This window comes from Artibeus jamaicensis, unplaced genomic scaffold (genome assembly GCF_021234435.1).
Source record: "Artibeus jamaicensis isolate MK-2021 breed Jamaican fruit bat unplaced genomic scaffold, CSHL_Jam_final contig_834, whole genome shotgun sequence".
Taxonomy (NCBI): Eukaryota; Metazoa; Chordata; class Mammalia; order Chiroptera; family Phyllostomidae; genus Artibeus; species Artibeus jamaicensis.
The window spans coordinates 3,593,529-3,600,300 of NW_026521981.1; the positions used below are offsets into that span (position 1 = coordinate 3,593,529).

Genomic DNA, 6,772 nt, shown 5'->3' on the forward strand with positions numbered 1-6,772 from the left:
CTGGTTGAGATCAATTTGTGTACATTCTCTCTCCATTTAAAAAACTCACTTAAATTTGGCAGATATTCTCAAGCTTTATCATGCATAAGTTTCACATAAGAAACTCATTAAAATGCAGATATCTAGGTACTATTCCCAGAACTTTCAACTTCATAGGTCCAGATCATTTGGATATAGGTGGCTCATAAACCACACTGGGAGAATACTGGGATAGGGAAGACTGACCAGAACTTTGGGTTCACAGGGCATTTCTGTGGAGAATATGCTTGGCAAGCAGTCAGAATGAAGACCCTTGAACAGACAGCGAATGAAGCAGGTATCAGCAAATGAAGGAGAGAGGATAGGGAGGAGATTGTAGAACAGAAGGGAATGGAGGAAAGCTAATGCCCTCTCTGTGATGTTGTCAGCACCTGAACCCACACTATCACTTCCAGGGTATGCTGAGAAACAGCACCGGGCATTATGCCATTGAATTCTTACCACCTGCCTCTGAGGGAGGTATAATCCCAGTTTGTGGATGAAAGTGGGAGAGCCAGATGTGGAGCCCTCGTCTGGGAGACTCCAAGTCCAACATGGCTTGGAGCTGGACTTGGAGTTGCATGGCTGAAAGGCACAGTCCAGGAATAGCAGCTCAAAGGGAAGGCTGTGACGATCACCCAGATAGGTGCTTAGGAGTGTCAATAACTCAAGTGATCAGCACCACGTGATCTTCTGGGACAGTCTGAGTTGGTGCTACCTGGTGGCCACTAACCCGGTGTGCTTGAGAAACCACAGAGAGAACAAGCAATGAGCCAAGTCATAGCTTCTGGGGCAGAAACATATTCAAATGATTCTTAAAACTAATCAAACACTTCTCTGATCAATCACCCAAATCCGTAACTCCCAGTATTGGAACCTTTCCAGGGAACTCGCTTTAGAACTATGTCCCCCATCTTCTGCTTCAGTGACACACGACACACTAATTTCCAAATTACAAACCAGAGGCTTTTAACCTGATCATAGCTTCAGCCCCCTTTCCTCCAATCATTTAGGCTCAGAGAACCGGCTTCATTTTCAGTCATCAGTAAGGAAAATCTCCCTGCTTCTCTACTCTACTAGGTCTGCTTCTATTTTTAATAGCCTGTCTGCCAAAGCACTAGTGGGCTAAAAATAGACTTATAATACAATTAATTATGCACTCAGCTGCCAGTAGGGAGCTTAATTTAAGATTCATCCAAGATGAAATACCTTAAGAAAACACAATGTTTCATGTAACTATTTGTGAAAATCAATTTTTTGTTTTTTATTTATTTTTATTTTTAAAATATATTTTACTGATTATGCTATTACAGTTGTCCCATTTCACACCTTTATTCCCCTCTGTACTGCACACCTTCTCCCACCTGCATTCCCGCCTGCCTTAGTTCATGTCTGTGGGTCGTACATATAAGTTCTTTTGCTTCTTCATTTCCTATACTATTATTAACCTCCCCCCGTCTATTTTGTACCTACAATTATGCTACTTATTCCCTGTATCTTTTCCCCCATTTTACCCCCTCCCTGTCCCAACTGATAACCCTCATATGATCTCCATTTCTGTGATTCCATTCCTGTTCTAGTTGTTTGCTTAGTATGTTTAAGTTTTGTTTTTGTTTTTAGGTTTGGTTATTGATAGATGTGAGTTTGTTATCATTTTACATTTCATATTTTTTATCTTCTTTAAGTCCCTTTAACATTTATAAAATAAGGGCTTGGTGATGGTGAATTCCTTTAACTTGACCTTATCTGGGAAGCACTTTAATGCCCTTTCATTCTAAATAATAGCTTTGCTGCATAGAGTAATCTTGGATGTAGGTCCTTGCCTTTCATGAGTTGGAATACTTCTTTCCAGCCCCTTCTTATCTGTAAGGTTCCTTTTGATAAATCAGTTGATAGTCTTATGGGAACTCCTTAGTAGGTAACTGTCTCCTTTTCTGTTGCAGCTCTTAAGATTCTCTCCTTATTCTTAATCTTGGATAATGTAATTATGATGTGCCTTGGTGTGTGATTCCTTGGGTTTAACTTTTTTGGGACTCTCTGAGCTTCCTGGGCCTCCTGGAAGTCCTTTGTCAGATTAGGGGAATTCTCCTTTATTATTTGTTCAAATAAGTCTCCAATCTCTTGCTCTTCCTCTTCTCCTTCTGGCACCCCTATGATTTGGATGTTGGAATGTTTAAAGTTGTCCTGGAGGTTCCTAATCCTGTCCTCATTTTTTTGAATTCTTGTTTCTTCATTCTATTCTAGCTGAATGTTTATTTCTTCCTTCTGGTCCACTCCATTGATTTGAGTCCCACTTTCCTTCCCATCACTGTTGATTCCCTGTATATTTTCTTTATTTCATTCTTCATAGCCTTCAATTTTTCCTTTATTTTGCAACTATGCTCAACCATTTCTGTGAATTTCCTGATTACCAGTGTTCTGAATTGTGCACCTGATATGTTGGCTAGCTCTTCAGCGCTTAGTTGTATTTTTTTCTGGAGCTGTGATCTGTTCTTTTTTGGTCTCAGCACACCTATTACATAGTAAGAGGTAGAGTCTTAGGTACTCATTGGGCTGGGGCAACCCACGTGGCTACATTGTGGTGCTGTATGTGGGGGAGGGGCCGAGAAGGAACAATGCTGCTTAAGCAGCTCTCAGCAGGCTTTCAGTCACTTCATCTGATACCCACAAGTAAATTGGGCCCTTCTGATACTGGTTCCCAGGTGGGTGGATTTGTGTACATTCCAGGACCCTGAGGGTCTCTCCAAGGAACTCTCCTGTAAGGCTGGGAATTTCTACTGTCACCTCAACCCCCACAGGGTTTTTTCAGTCAGAGGCTTTGAGGCTTTATTTCCCTATGCTGGAACCCTGGATTTTGAGGTTTGTCTCGCTTCCCAGTTGTTCCAGTTTATTTTCACACAAATGTGGGACTGCCTGCTCTGCCAGCCGTCACTTCACCTGTCCCAGTCCTTGCCACCTTGCTGGGAGTCCTCTCCACCTTGGCTACCTGTCTCCACCCCTCCTACTGGTCTGGATGAATGTTTCTTCTGTAACTCCTTGGCTGCTGGACTGCCATACAGTTCAACTTTCTGGATGTCCTGGTTTTCTGTTTTTAAATTTGTTGTTGTCCTTCTTTTGGTTGTGCGAGGAGGCACAGTATATTTACCTACACTTGCATATTGGTCAGAAGTCTGTGAAAATCATTTTTAAGAGTGCTGGAAATGAACCCTTTGCTATAGGTATGGAGATTGAGAGAACTTCAATCAGAAGGTTATGAAAAGAGGTTTCTGCAAAACCATTTTGCCATAGTCTCGGCCACAGTTTTAAAATGCTTTGGGAGCTCGTTTTCTTAATTTCAAACTTCTATGATTCCTTTTTTTCTTTTTAATTATAATTCTTTGGTTCAACTGACTTAGGTGAACTTGATCATCTTGTAAAACTACAGTTGCCAGATTTAGCAAATAAAATACAGCATGCCTAGTTAAATTTTAGATAAACACTGAACAGTTTATTTATAGTAAGTCCCCAATATTGTACTGATTGCTTAGGACTTTCCTGGTTTTATCACTGAGAGTTGTGTATTCAGGAATGTCCTCAGTCCCAGGCAAATACAGACAGTTAGTTACCGTAAATTAGAACATAAACCATACCCCCATCTTGAAGATTTACCACTCACTATCTTATGGGAGAGAAACATTTAAAAATATAGCAACTTTATTGGGATGTAATTCACATAGTGTAAAATACTTCTTAAAGTGTACAATTCATTGGTTTTTATTGTATTAACAGAGTTGTTCTACTAGAATGTTTTCATCATTATTCAAACCTGTACCTTTCTATTTTCCCCTCCCTCCAGCCCCTGGAACTAATTTACATTCTGTTTCTCTGAATTGTGTATTCTTGACATTTCACATAAATAAAGTCATGTAAGATGAGGCCCTTTGTGACTGGCTTCTTTTATTTGGCCTAATATTTTCAAGGTTCATCCATGCTGTAGCATGAATTAGTGCTTCACTTCTTTTTATTGGCAAATAGTATTTTGTTGTATGACTATACCACATTTTGTCTATTCACTCTTTAGCTGCTAGTTATTTGAGCTGTTTCCACCTCTTGGCTATTATGAATAATGCTGCTATAAACATTCTTATGCAAGGTTTTTGTGGACATATATTTTCATTTTTTTTAGTGTATACCTAGGAGTAGAATTGGTGGATTATATGGTTGCTATCTTTTTGAGGAATTTCCAAACTGTTTTCCAAAGTACCTGCACCATTTTACATTTCTATCAGTAATATACGAGGGTTTCAATTTCTCAGTATCTTCACCAACATTTGCTATTTTCTATCTTTTTTATCATAGCCTAATGGATATGAGGTAGTATCCCATTGTGGTTTCGAATTGTATTACCCTAATGATTAAAGATGTTAAGAATCTTCCATATGTTTAATGGCCATTTGAAGAAATAGCAATTGAAATTCTTGGTTTGAAGCTGAGAGCTGCTCTTGCCATCTCCAACAAGGAGAATTTGTACTGAATCCCATTGTTAGTGCTTAACTGCTCTAACCTAAAGCCGAAGAAGTAGCCCTCGGTGCACATGCCTTGGGCCATGATGGTATATGTTCTGGTGGTGGTGTCTTACTTCCTCACCACCAGAGGAATAATTTAGATGTTATTGTTGAACCTCCAAGTGTTGGCTCTATGACTGATGAACATGGGCATCAGAGACCAGTAGCTTTCTTGGCCTACAGAGTAAATGGACAATATATTATGGAAGGACTCACATCTAGCTTCCTGTTTACAAAGGGAGGTTTAGGTTTCATAATCCTGGATGGATCCAATACATCAAACATTCCAAAACTCAATAGATCTTTTCTTTTATTCATTGCATTCGTATGTGTCCTATTGAGATTTTTCGTGGCTAGAGTATTCACGAGAATGAAACTACTGGCTATCTGATGGGTTAGAGTGCTTTTTGAGAAGGAATCTATGGATACGGGATTTGTTCTTGTTAATGAAGTTTTAAAGGTTGTACCAATCCTCTGATATGAAATATAGAAAAGGATGAGAAGCAGTAGAAAATAAGCATCTAGTAGAAAACATGGGAAGCATATTAAAGCTTGGACTAGAATATCTTCTCGATATCAAAAAGACAAGCTTATTACAGTATATTATCCTGCAGACCTATACTGACATACCAATGATATTCAGTGGCATTTTCTTCTCAGATTTTGCTTTCTTAAAGAAAATACACTCCATTTCTATAAGTATAATATTGAATAGAATTATTACTTTTTACAATCCTCTTAACATTTATTTTGGGGGGAGATGACATTTCTGACTTTCAGAAATTAATGTAAAATCAGGAAGCAAGGTCCCATAAGCTGAGAACTCTGGGTAGCTGATCAGCCTTACCTATGGTGCTTTGTCTTTAAACAGAGTATGTGATAGTACATTATTTCAGATATGTGTGTAAGAGTGTTTCCTAAATAATAAGGTGTATGAAAGGAGAAGAAATAATTTTTCTAATAAAAAAATCCCAGTTTTTAATTGGCTCACTTCTTTCTTTTTTACCCCTTAAAGGTTTTATTTATTTATCTTAGAGAGGGGAAGGGAGGGAGAAAGAAAGGGAGAGAAACATCAGTGTGTGGTTGCCTCCCAATAGTCCCCACGCAACTCAGGCACATGCCTTCAATGAAAACCAAACCAGTGACCCCCTGATTCACAGGCTGGCACCCATTCCACTGACTCACACCAGCCAGGGTGGGTCACTTGTCTTTTTATTGGTGAGTTTTAAGAATACTTTATATGAATATAATTTTAAGATTTTATTTTTATTTATTTTAAGAGAGAGGGGAGACAAGAGAAAAAGAGAGAGAGAAAAATATTAATGTACAAGAGAAATATCCATCGGCTGCTTCTTGCACATTCCCAACTGGGGACTTGGCCCACAAACCAGGCACGTGCTCTGACTGGGAATCCAACCGACAACATTTTAGTTTGCAGGATGACACCCAGTCCACTCAGCCACACAAATCAGCGCCTTTATATATTTTGATATACATCCCTTATTGAGTATATAACTTGCAAATATTTTCCCATTCTGTATATTGTCTAACAAACTTCTTTTTAATCCTGTGTTCCCCCCAAGTTAAAACAAATGATTCTAGAAATAGTGAAAAGGGAAAAGTTTTGTAAATATACAGGGTCTTCCTCTGTCTCTAGCCTTTGGTGCAATGTGGGACACACAGTGGTGATTGATAAATATTTGAAATACAGGTTGAATCAGTGGTTGACTAAACCTGGGATCCTTCTGTCTCTATTGTGGGTGTGGAGTTTTGATGTTTTTGTTTATCATATAATTTAAGGAATTCTAAAAGGCTCTTTGAGATCTGAAAAATCTCCTTTTTCTACTACTAAGAAGCAACATTTTCATCATCATTAAACATGCCTAAGGCTTTGAAGTTCTTGGTTAAAAAGAGCTATATTGTCTGGGATTATTTGAGAGCTATTATCAGTCAAGTGATAGATTACTGTGAATCAATCCACTCCCACCCCTTCTTCCCAAGGACTTTCCAAAACTCAGGCCAGGGAACAGAGAGCTGGCTTAGGTCTTGTGGACTGCAGAGAGGGAGGCCAAAGGTGTGGATCTGGGGGTGGGCTTACAGGAAGGCACTGACAAGGGAGTCAAAGAAAGGACCATGGAAGAGCATCAGAGACAAATTTTGACTCCACAATTGTGCTCAGGCCTTCCCTGTGTATGAGGAATAAGCATTTC

At 39.1% G+C, this 6,772-nt stretch overlaps 1 pseudogene; it reads left to right on the forward strand.

Annotated features, from left to right (window-relative positions):
• The first annotated feature begins 282 nt into the window (after positions 1-282).
• On the forward strand, positions 283-4,961 carry LOC119061971 (oligosaccharyltransferase complex subunit OSTC-like; annotated as a pseudogene).
• The last annotated feature ends 1,811 nt before the right edge of the window (positions 4,962-6,772 follow it).